Source organism: Octodon degus, unplaced genomic scaffold, assembly GCF_000260255.1.
Source record: "Octodon degus isolate 3935 unplaced genomic scaffold, OctDeg1.0 scaffold00010, whole genome shotgun sequence".
Taxonomy (NCBI): domain Eukaryota; kingdom Metazoa; phylum Chordata; class Mammalia; order Rodentia; family Octodontidae; genus Octodon; species Octodon degus.
Window position 1 is genome coordinate 24720332 of NW_004524586.1, and position 12957 is coordinate 24733288.

At 38.7% G+C, this 12957-nt stretch overlaps 1 protein-coding gene and 1 pseudogene across 1 annotated transcript in view; both read right to left on the reverse strand.

Moving 5' to 3' along the window:
* Window positions 1–3401: 3401 nt before the first annotated feature.
* On the reverse strand, window positions 3402–6797 carry LOC101563181 (annotated as a pseudogene).
* A 3314-nt stretch (window positions 6798–10111) lies between these two features.
* Window positions 10112–12957, reverse strand: part of Sec23ip (SEC23 interacting protein) — a 45568-nt gene continuing 42722 nt past the window's right edge. Inside the window, exon 19 of the mRNA XM_004625617.3 lies at window positions 10112–11566. The gene's annotated coding sequence lies outside the window, so the exon portion shown is untranslated. The remainder of the gene's footprint in view (window positions 11567–12957) is intronic.

Genomic DNA, 12957 nt, shown 5'->3' on the forward strand with positions numbered 1-12957 from the left:
GAATGGCTATGCAGCCGCAAGCATAGCAATGAGCACGCCAATAAACTGCTTAGAGCAGCAGAGACCACCGGGAGCCTAAATTAAGACATCAAGAGCACAGAATTTTTCTCAGGGATGGGTTAAATTGAAATAGGTAAATAAGTAAATGTTTTTTGATGCAGCACCAAAATGTTAGAATTTGTAGGCACCAGAAGCAAAAAGCATAATATATACAACTGTGACAGGTAAGTTCATACAGAGAATCCTGGAGGGAAACGTTAAGAGACCCTTGTAAGATGATGTAAGAATGATTGCACACACTTTGATGCAGGAAGTACTGTTGTGATAAATTTGGTTTGCCTGCTATCTTTAGATAATTATCCCGGTCATATCCAGAGTGGATGGAAGGAATGTCCCAAAACTACTGGGGACCAGGCTATGTGACAGATTGGTAGGTGCCAAATTACAGGCCCTGAAGTCACAAGGCAGACATGGACTTGCTTCAGGAATAGGAAAGTTTTTGCATAAGGCTGCAAGCTTCCTGGCCGGATGGGATGTAATCCCAAAACTCCAGTGCTCCTGAGGTAAGATAAAATCTGCTGAGGACAACACAAAGAAAGGAAGAATCCAGGTGTGAGGAAGGATCTTAACTTGTTTCCTTTGTGATGCCAAACTGGTTTCTCATTCTTTACTGAAGTCACTGTTCCAGGAGAAGTACACTATCCTTCCTCCTGTGCTTCTCCTGAGCAAATAAAAGTGGGCCAGCAAAAGAGGTCTTCATCTTTGCCCAACTTGAGGCACTGACCTCCTGGTCCCCCTGAACCTGCAAATTTCTCTTTGTCTTTATTCATCCCTCACCATACCCATCCTGAGCAGACAACCAAGGGTCTGATCAGTCCTCAGTACCAACCTCTGTAGTAGGCCACTATCCAAGAAAGGTCAAAGTATAGATAAAGTGCCTTCCTCCCAGATTACGGAATCATTATTATAGACATGGGATGTGAAAAATTGGAGGGAAATGTTAAGAGGTCCTCGTAAAATGCAGAAAGCGTGTGGTTGTGTTTAACAAGAAGATGGGGCTGGGGAGATGGCTCAGTAGAATAAGCGCTTCCCTGGCAAGGTCAAGGTTCTGAGTTCAGTCCCCGATTCCAAAAAAAAAAAAAAAAAAAAAAAAAGCCTCTTAGTCCCTGTAATGGTTCCTTTGTTGCATCAACTTAAGAAATTTAGAAGCTTAACTAAGTGATTCAGCAGTTCCACGTCCTAGGGTGTAGAGGACCTGCCATAGGGTGGTTGCCTACACTCTAGGATGTAGGGGACCCACCCTAGGGTGGGTAGCCTGCATAAAAATGAGGAAAAGAGGCTTGCTCTGACCTTTTGTCCCAGTTAGTTGTGCATCTCCCACTGCCATGGACTGTTGCCCCTCTGCTATGCCACCCTGCCTTGAAGCCAGCTGATGATAGACTGAAACCTCTCCTAAATGTGAGTTAAATAAATCTGTCTCTCTTTAATTTGGTTGTTGAATATGTTGTCCTAGCAATAAAAGAAAAGTAATTAAGACAGTCCCCTAACAACGGTTAGTTTTCCCAGTTTGGTCTCATGGCCAGTGGGCCATTATGTAATTTTCAATTTACTTTCTGATATTCAGCATGCAAGTGTTTCATGACATGACAAAGGGGCAAAACAGTAATTTCCCAAACATAAAATCAAGGGGATTAGGACACAGGTGGAGCCATACAAGTAGTGGGCTTGACATGTGTTTTAGGGATTAGACAGAGGAGGTGGGCATCCACACAGATAGGAAACCGCATGAACCAATAAATTATATTGGTTCTGTAGCGTGACATGGAGTTGGACAAGAATACAGAAGGGGGTTCAGTTATATGTGAAACATTTCATTGCTTATAAAAGATTTGAAAATGAGAAGTGAACTAGGCCATTGTCCATAATAATCTGTTGGGCCAGGGCAAGCACAAGGTCATGAGTATGATTCTTGATACCAAAAAAATTTTTAATCTGTTTAGGAATACTGAAATGCGCCAAACAACTAAGGCAAAGGAATATAATATGAGAGGCAGTTTCACCACATTGTGCACTAGCATGAAGCATTCCTGAATAAGTATCAACAGAAAAACATGTACATAAAACAAAGCCAAAGCAAGGGATATGAGTAACACCCACTTGCCAAATCTGGTAAGGCCCCAGATTATGGAGATTGACTCCCCTATGGTGAGCAAGTGCTCACTACCCTCTGACATGAAGAACGCTGTTGAGTAATTTTTTTTTTTATCAAATGTTCATTAATTTCATAGACAACAACAGGAAACATAAGAAGCACACAACAATTTCACAGTACAATTTCAAAGTGTATACAAATTAGAATACAGGGGCTAAACACTGGTGTACTGACAGAATTCTGAACTTTAGGTAAACTGCATATAAAATGTACAATTCAAATTTTAGCTAATCTGAAAATTTCACTACCCATACTACTATTTTAGAACTTGATAAACTTTACATGAAATTGATTATAAAATGCTCTTGGAAATCCTTTGGTATGCAATCTTGAGAAGGTTTTTAAAAAAATATTTGAAGGGCCTATAAATATTTCATTCTATTAAAACATAACAGAATAAGTAATGGATATTAAACTGCACATAGGATACACAATCAAAAAACCAATTTATATTTTTTTTAAAAAATTACCCATACCAGAGTAAGCTAAAACCAAACTATTTAAAAGTATTAAACTTTTAAGCATTTCATTCTGATTTTTAAAAAAAGTTACAAAATCACCACATTCCATTTGTGTACCTTAGATGCCTTTTAGGACAAAACCTCAAAAACAGTTAACCCAGTCTCAAAAAAATCATCTGAAGTCCACCAAACTTACAAAAACCTTTAGAAGATCTGACATTAAAACAAATATACATAATCAGAACATACAATTTATATATTTCATATTGTATGTTCTTTTAATTTAGAATTTAGAATTTATCGGTAGAAACACACAACACACACACAACACACACACACACATACACACACACCTGAAAAGGGTAAATCTAAATAAACAAATGCAAACCTATGGGGTAAACTGATTTATTTTTGAAGTTTCTATGTACTGAATTTGGATTGATGACCTTTCATTTTTAGACTAAGAACCAGCTAGAATGTTTAAATTGCTGAAAGCTCATTTCTTTCTTGTTCTGTTTAATTTGTACGTTTCCAGTTGTGCCAGTACCTCCCTTGAGGTCACTGTCCATGGTATCCTGTCACCGAATCTCATGGATAAGGCATTTATCTTTGCATTGCAAAAGCATACATAGAAATGAAGCTTCACTTTTGACCTTTTAATTTATAAAACTCCACTACAAAAAATCTAATTTTTTAGACAAGTCCACAAAAATACTCTTTTTAAACAATCAAACACTTTTATGAGAATAAAGATCCTTCAAAGTTTTTAACTCTTCTATTAGAGTTTTATTTTGACTTTCCAGGACTGCAACTCGATTTTCCAGGCATTTCACATATTCTTTCCTTTCTGCGACATTCTTGGGCAGCTTCTCTATTTTTCATCAACTGTATTTCTCTCTTCAGTTGGGGGTCTTCTGTCTTGGCTGTCTGAGATGATAGAGTCACCAGAGATGTCATCATTACAGTCGGTTGCAGTGAAGTAGCTGAAGGTATGGTATGGATCTGATATGTTTGCGTTATCTCGTGATGCAGTTTGTACAACCAGTTGGTTGCTGGGCCCAGTATTTGCTGTCCATCAGAGGTCTGTGCACACTGGAGAATTGTACGTTGCTGAGTACTGCCGGAATTGGTCCCAGTTAACGTCTGAAGTCTCTGTATACTCTCTGTTCCTGGACTGGCCAACTGTAAAGCTCCATTTGGGACAATGTACTGTCCACTGCTAGTCTGATAGATGGGAGTTGGAACAGACATAGAAGTGACAGCGGGAACTCCAGGGTTTTCTCTGTCCCCTTTTCTGCCCTGTGTATCTTTATAAGACAGGTCTTTCAAAATTTTTAGTCAACAGAGGTTTCAGTCCATACTCAGTTGGCTCCAAGGCAGAGGGGCAGATGGCAAGAGCAACCCTTCATGGCAGCAGCAAAGGGCAGAGAGCAAAAGGGAGTGGCTGTTGAGTAGTCTGTTGAGCTTGGACCTTAGTTAAAGCAAAACCTTTGCAAAGGGCTCACCAGTTTTGATGTAAAAGATTATAAGAAAGATAGGTAGGCCCCACTCAAAGGGGAGAACATTACCGGAGCATCAGCTGCTTCATTTCCTTCAGAAATAAGTCCAGAGGGTCCAGACAGAAAGCAGAGATGAGTGCTAAAGAGAGGAATGGAGTGTGCTTGTATTAATCTGTTATTGTATAAAGATCAGAAACAGATGGGGCACAGTAGTAGGCTTGACATGAGCAGTTTCAATGTTTTGGAAAGAATTCATAGGATATTGAGAATCTAAAACTGTATTTACAATTCTTGGGGGAATGTTTTTAAAGCCAGTAAGACAGCACAGCATCTACAGGGGGTGGAGGTTTGATCCCAGGTCCTACCGTGCCGGCCCCCCGTGGGGCATTCTGAGACCATGATCGAGACTGGGCGTGGTGGCACACAGTGTAATCCCAGCTCTTGGGAGGTTATAAACAGGAGAATCACTACCACTCTGATCTAGTAGTGAGACCCTGAACACCCTGCAGGCCCTTCCCTAAAAATACAAAAATAAAAAATAAAAGTAAAGATAGCACCTAATTCTGCATTTGGGGTGGAGGAAAACCTTTCCCTTGTTAGCTTAAGAGTGCAGCCAGAGCCACCAATAAACATAGTACATACCTGTGACATGAGATCAGGCTGAACAACCTTAGAAAGGATAAAAAGAGGACTAGTTTAAAAGTGTAAGGAAAAAAAAAATAAAAGTGTAAGAGCAAAATAAATAAATAAAAGTGTAAGAGCTTGTCAGCAGGCCAAAATTCAAGCATTTCTCTATAAAATCAGCTAGTGCACATTACAGTGGAAGCAAGGTTTATAGTTCCCTTTGAGGAATGGGGGTCCTGATAATATTAGGATCATAACCTGGTAATTCTCCCTACCCATGATAAGAGAAAATGAAAGTTTAAGTATAAGGTGTGATGTTTTTATGGCCTTCATGACTCAAAAAGAGCCTTTCTAAAATTTTTAATGTAGCAGTCAACTGTCCAATAAGTCCAGTAGGTTTTAGGCAGTAGGAAAAACAAACAGCTGAATTGTGGATTCAATTGGAAAATTGTGGATCTATACAATCTAGTTAATATTGTTTAATAACTTGTTTCACTTGTCCCATTCCTCAACTTTCAGGGTTAACGTATGAGAAGACAAATCAGGATCACCCTGAAGAATATTATACAGGTGTGTCAGTTGGTATATAGGAATCCCTAACTACGACAGAGCCAATTAATATCACCCAGTATTTTGGGGAAATCATTTAAAGTGGTAAGTTGGTCTCTCCAAATGAATGGCTTTTGTGGCTTTATTATAGTCAGTAAAGTTAAGTAGAAATATTATAGGCAGTCAGACAGGGCTAGGCCCTCAAGGGCGTCAATACAGAAGACAAAAACATTACAATTGCAGCTGGAGCCTTATCTGTTGGAGGCCAGGCTTCAAGATAAAAGACAAAATGACTTTCTGTGTGCCTCCCTCAGAGTATGGGGACTGGCTGAGCAGGAGCTCAAGCACACATTCAGGGCTAGAGCATGAGGAACAAGAGGCCACGAGACAAGCAGAACCTCGGTATTTATAGATCACATTCACAGAGGGAAATCGTGAAGGGATTGCAGCTGGAGGTGCTAGGTAAGTGGTGAGGCAGGCTGGGCTTGTACAAGAGGGGACAAAGCATTCTCGCAAGAATAAGGGACAATACGGAAGCTGCAGTTTCCCCAGAAGAAAAGTTTACTTTACTATGGCTACTATATTGCTGTAAGATCCTCGCCATCCTCAGCAGGTCTTATCTTGCCCTGTGAGTACCACAGCATCACCAGCCATCAGGCTTCAGCTGTGACCTGAAGTAAGTGGGCGTTTCCTCATTGCAGAGAAGGTTTCTTCATTGCAGTCTGGCTCAAAGGGCAGGACAAGGACAGCCTTCGACATCCTCTACACTCAATTTATAATTTGTAGTCCCCAACAGTGTAGTTTTTTATTGTTGTTGCTCTGTTCTTTCTTCCTTTTCTCTTTCTGGTCTTCAACAGTTTCCCAAAGTTTGTATAATCTTCTTTTGTCCTACATCTTTGCTTCTATAAACTCTATTTTCCCCCCAATCCCTTTTAACTTTTCTTCCATGAAGGTATAATCACCATACCGAGGGCATACTCACAGTATGTGATTTTCTGGTTTTAGATTTTATACAACCACAAATCTAGTTCATACGGTTAAAAGTGGTAAATAGTTAACTACAGGTTGTCACTTTCTAGGCTGTTTGATGCTATCATTATTGCTGATTGTATTACATTAGCCAAATGATGCAACTATTGTCGATTAACTAAAGGTCAACTTGGTTTTAACTGAATTGGGTCAGCATAGTTTTGGGCGTGGAAGATCCACCTGAGGATTGCTGTCAACAGAATAGAGAACTGGAGGCAAAGATGATACGCTGCTGCTGGACAAGCCTGCCATGCTGATTTTCCAGATATGAACTTAGCTGTCCTCATCATCAAAGGAACTCAGGTCATCGCTTTCACTGAGAACAGCTGCTGTTTTTGGGAGGGAACTCTGGTCCTTACCTGGAGCATCACTTCCTGGCACCAGAACTGATCCCTCAGCCAGCTGGTAAAGATCCTTCACCATGTTGGTGAAGACACTCTAGCTTCCAAAACTGACCTGCAGGCCTTTCCAAGGCAGATCTTTGATATAGACTTCTGTGAGAAAATGCTGTGGACTCTAAGCCTCTAGCTGGACTCATGGAGGACATAGCCATGGGCTCTAGGTCTTCAGATGGACTCATGCAGGACACTGCCACGGGATCCAGGCAGTCAGCTGGATTCTTTGTGTCTCTAGCATGTGGACAGATATCTTGCACTTCTCTGCATTTAACTTTCTGAATAAATATTATAAAATAACCTTGTAATTGTGTCCTGTATTAAATCTATTCCCTTGCAAACACTGACTACAATTGTTCTAATCAGTTGTTCTTCCTGGTACGCCAAGACTGAGATTGCCTAAAGGTCATAAACAATACTACAGGCCAGTGCCAAAAATGACAGGCTAGGCCAAATGGGCAGCAACTTCTCACCCCTAATAAATTGAAGAGGTAGGATCTTGCAACAGACTCAAAACACAAAACACAGCTATACCTGAAAGACATCTCTGAGAAGTAGTCATTTCCAAAGGGCTCTAAAGAATAGCAACAAAGCTACCAGCCATAAGCAAATCACAAACATCAACTCAGAAATTAAACAAAAACAAAATAGAAAATGATAAGACACCTAAGCAAGATGCAATCCCAGACTTCAAGCTCATCAAAGGCAATCCCAGGAGGCAATGAGGTAGAACTATTCAAAACCCACTCTTCTGGAATACATAAAAGTGGTAACAGCAGAATAACAAAGCATATGAATAAAGCTCTAGAAAAAATGAAATCATATATAATTTCTCAGATAACTAAAGATGGTGACCATAATGAAAAGATATGAATGAAAAAAAGTATTAGAGGAGCTTAGGAAAATGAGTACTTTCTTGATATTTGTCTCAAAATCAGTGTAGAGAACTACGCACACTGATACTCTCCACAGGTACTGTGTATGAACCCCATCAACCTGCAGCAAGACAGGCAAATAACCATCATCACTGCTCACCTCTTCCCAACCACTCCACCTGGGTCCAACTCCTTCTCCTAACTGTACCTCCCCAGGCTTGCACGCTACACACACCTACAGACCTTCAGTCCCACATTCCTCACAGACCTCTGAAGAGAATACACCTCCCTCTGGCAGCATTCAACTATCAAAAACTTTGCCAAAGCACCACCCAGAGGGACAGGAAGTGACAGTGACCTGGCAATGAAGATGTAGGTCGTCCAAGCACCTGAATGCTCATAGCAAAAGAAAAGTGACAACAAAAAAGTAACAGCAATAGGTAACTAATGTGTTAAGTGCTTACCACATGCTGGGCACCACTAGATGTATTTTCCTCTAAGAACTTAAAAGATTTTCACAATAGAGAAAAATGACAAAAACAAATATAATAAAAACACTTTGCTGAGAAGTTAGGAAAAAGCATGAACAAAGATTCATAGCTAAAAGGCAGAACTTGCAACAAATAAGGGCAGGTGATAGCAGATGTCTTTACTAAGCCATGAAGTTTTGGGTAAGCTCAATACACAAGACAAAATACCAAGCCATGAATGATAACCTAGTGCTGAAAGTACCACAGACACAGAGGACACAAGTCAGCCGAAAACCCATCCTATGTACTGCAGGGAGGTAGCCAACAGCAAGAACACATTAGCAAACTTGGTATCTGAGGGACTCATTCTCAGTCAGAAGGCTAACTTAACAAGGAAAACCGTAACTTAGAATAAAGCCACTCAGTCTGCAGTTCAATTCACTTTCCTCTCAAGTGGCAAAATTTATAAGGGCAACCAAATTTCTACAGATAAGCGCTTGGCAAACACTAAGGCACAAGACTAGGGCAGAGGCCTGAAATGGTCATAGGACTGCAAACACCAACCACTCCTGGCTTTTCTGGAAGGTCCTAATCTTCAGTACTCTTCTAATGAATACTTTACAATTTCAAATATATGATCACCCTGCCAGTTAGTAATGTACATCCATTTTCTAGTTTTCATTACAGTCCATGTGAATCACACTTTTCAAGTAACATACGTACCTCAAAAATTACTAAACTGATCAGTGTTGTTTCCCATTTTTTAGTCATATTCTGGTTTTAATCATCACAAATATCTGGCTGGATTGAAGCAGCAACTGTGTCTGGCGGACTTGGAAAGGCATGTCTTATTACTGTACACCTCTTAGCATAACTGGGCAGGCCTGAGATGTAAAAGAATCAGAAGATGATTTTAATTTTTTTGTCACAAATTCTACACATGAAAATACTTCCAGAACAACTACTCTTGAGTTTTCTCACTAGGGAAGATGAGGGGATTAATCCAGATTAGAGACTGTGGCTGAGGATTTCCAGGAGATGAACTACTCCAGGGTAAAGAGAAAGTCAAGCTTTACTCAGTAGCTGCACTCTCATTTATGGGCTCAAATTTCTGAAATTTGTAAATACCTGCATTTGAGAAAGGGTTCTGATGCTTTTTAAAAATTGGTAAACCACCAATTTACAATGGTTAGAATCTACATGGTTCTCCAAGGTTTCTTCCAAGTATTAAACAATGGTTTTAACTTTTAGAAACAATTTTAGGTGTTGTTTTGTTTTGTTTTGTTTTGTTTTGTTTTGTTTTGTTTTGCGGGAGGAGGATTGCTGGGAATTGAACTCAGGCAAACACTATACTGCTGAACTATATCCCCAGCCCAGTGGCATTGTGGTTTTAACTTTTTAAACTCCCTTATTCAACAAATACTTAGCAAGTGACTTACTCTGTGGCAAGACAGCTAGGCGTGGTGGGAGTGACAGCAATGAACAGGGTATCAATATAGGCTATGCCCCCAGGGGACATACTGGGAGAGCATTTGGTTGGTTTGTCATCATTTTGCAACACAGAAAATAGAACCCACAGCCTCTGCACCAAGATACATCCCCAGGCCTACTAATTCTGAAACAAGGTCTCCCTAAACTGGTGTTTCCTTAAGTTGCCCAGATATTCAGAAAGCTGAGATAGAACTCCAAGTTTGAGGATAGTCTGGGCAACTTAGCAAGATCCTACTCATAATAAAAAATAAAAAGGGTTGGGTGTGTAGCCTGGATTCACTCCCTAATAATGCAAGAAAAAAAAAGAACTCAATGGTGATAGATTAATATATTCACAGGCAGTCACCAAAAAGTTCTATTTTATTTTTACTCAATTATTAAAATGAAATGGCAGGAATCCAATCATTCAGCTGCGATATATTTCTTCATGAACATTGGTCCAAGTCTCCCTTCTCCACTGCCCCTTACTCAGAAGACACAGGCAGAATTGCACAAACAAAACTCACTGTGAGTTGAAAAATCAAACTAGAGTTTATTAAAATATACATAGTAACCATCATTTTTTATCATTTCATTAGCATGGGAGAAATGAAGTAAAAAATAGTTGTTCTGCTATAATGAAGACCAAAAGAGTCAAGAAAATCATCTTCCAGGCCCAATCTACTATTTACCAGTCTGGAAAAGGCCTTTGGTAATGTGTCCCTAGCCACAAAATGAGGTGGTTCAAATATATGTTACCTGGGATCAACTGCGGCTCTAAAATCTTCATGTGCTACTATTAGTAGCAAATGCGAACTACAAGGCAGCTACTCACAATGAAAGGGGAATGAACACTTAATTCACAGAAATACTTTCAAGGAAGACATGAGGAATACAGAAGTTTGTTACTTCACAAATGCATTGATTTACTATTTTATTCACACAAACTAGAATATATACACAAGAAATGAATATATATATAGTATGTTGCTTTCAAAAAATTCCATGTTTCATGAGAACTATATAAACAATGTAAAATGTTTCTGCTATGTAACAAAAGAAAATCAGAATTCCCATGTAGTATTAGGAAAATATTGAGATTTGAATTTATAGTAAAACAAAGTGAAATACTACAGAGCAGTCTTTTCATGAAGGAGCTTTATAGTCTAGAAAAAGTACACTTCCTACTTTCAAGCACTTTGGTATAAATGAAATTAATGCAAACCAAAAACAAAATCTCTATTTTGGTTCTCGCATTAACTGGATCATCAGCAACAAGCCAACTGCACAACCACGTTAGGTAACAAAATAAAACCTATAAAGTGCTCCTTCTCCTGGTGGAGGTGGACATGCTAGGAGAGCTCTTCATGGGATCCTGGAAAGGAAGGAGCACATCACCTCCCTCCACATCTGGGCTCTCAGCAGCGGTGCTAAGGCTTTATAAAACCTCAGATGCAGCTTGGAACTTAAGTGATCTTAGCTCCTTCCTCTTCACAAACAGAAATGACCACATCAAGGGAGCTCAGCACTATAATTCACATTTAAAGTACAATGCAAGTTTCAAAAAATTATAATAGCTTCTCTAGAAATCTATACAGGAATAAGAACACACTGCATTAATTTAAAAAAAAGTTGAATAGTCCACTGACAAGAGTTCTTAAGAAACAGAAGCAACTGTTGCATGCTACAGGTATTTTCTTCATTGAGGTCAAACTTAACTTTGACAACTACACAACCAAACCAAATCTGAAGAATTTTCATAGCATTATTTTTATAATTGTATCTTCTCATTGACACTGTCCAAACATGGTACTGATTTTTTAATCGTCTTTTGCTGTGTTTTTTCCTTTAAATGATTCCCTGTATCTGGCAACTGTTGATGAATTACTTTCTTGTCATCCACCACAAGAGCAAACTGGGAACATCCTCTGAGGATTCTTCCACTGATGTAATTCATACCAGCACTTTCTGTGAAGCCAAGTCTTAAAAAGAAAAAAAAAAAATCACAGTAAACTTCATAAACTTACAGAGGTAATATAATAATACAGTACTATTTCAGTAAAGTGTTCAACCTTACTGCACCATGTGAGCAGAAAACTTTCTGGGATGAGAATGTACCAGGATTCATTCAGTGAGATTAAAGAACCCGATAATCTCTGTAACAAAGCAAGTATGGGAAATAAAAGATAAAATTTTAAATTAATTATCTGCCAGACTAATTTTTAAAAAATAATTCAAAAAGCCTAAGAGTACAATTCAGCCAGACTCATCTAAGAATGAACCAATCACATCTTTAATTATTTTGTATTAGTATTATATTAGAAGCTTATATTCTCAGGGGATACAAAGGAAAGACCATTTTGTATCTGTATATACAGAATAGTTAGGATCGATATACAGCTACTTTCACTTAATTCAATGAGAAGAAAGATTTATACTAATAGTGTTTGGACAGGATATCCTGTCTGCATCTTATACTACGGATAACCACTAAGAAGATAACAATGCACAATGTATTAATTATTGAAACTGTCCTATTAATCAGTTTTGAAACTGTCTTATTGATATTTGCTTCTTGATAAAATAAAAAAATAATAAACTAAAAAAAAAAAAAGAAGAAGCTTATATTCTAACCAAAATTTTCAAGATTAAGTATAGGGAAAACAAAACTATTACAGAAAACTAAATCACATGTAAAATAAAAAGATCCTGAGTTTTTCATACTATGTAACATCAAAATTAGGTAACATCAAACCCATAGGTCTGCCACTGTTTTTTTTTTTTTTTGGGGGGGGGAGGGGGATAGTCACAGGAACTTATTTCAAAATTAATTTGATATAATTGCCAAAACATGAAAAAGTACAAAACCAAAATTATTAAAACATGACAGCACAAGCCACTGTTTTTATATTCCATGTAAAGAAAGATGCCCAGAAAAGGGATCACATAGAGAGTCAAAGACCATCCTCAAAGAAGCGAGGATGTCGAAATGGCTGCAGGTTTATTGAGGGGTAAGGGAAAACCCCTACATCCAGAAAGGATGAGGAAGAAACCTGTACAGCTCTTTGTTGGTAATGAAAAGAGAGAAAAAAATTCATGACAACTGAATGGAACACACAGCCCACTCGGCCTGTACATTTTGTGGTCTGAGTTCACATTCCCAGCACAGTCCAAGAACATCCAGCAGAGACATGAGCTTAAGCAGACTCAAGTGGGTAGTGCCCTCCAGTGTTCAGAGGAAGCAATGCTTGTTCTCTGAAACTCAACCTCCAGCCAACAGCTGACAGTAAAACCACTGCAAGCTTAGGCTAAAATGTGAAAAATATACAACTTGAAATGAAATAGAATAGATAAGTTGATAGAAGCTATCAAG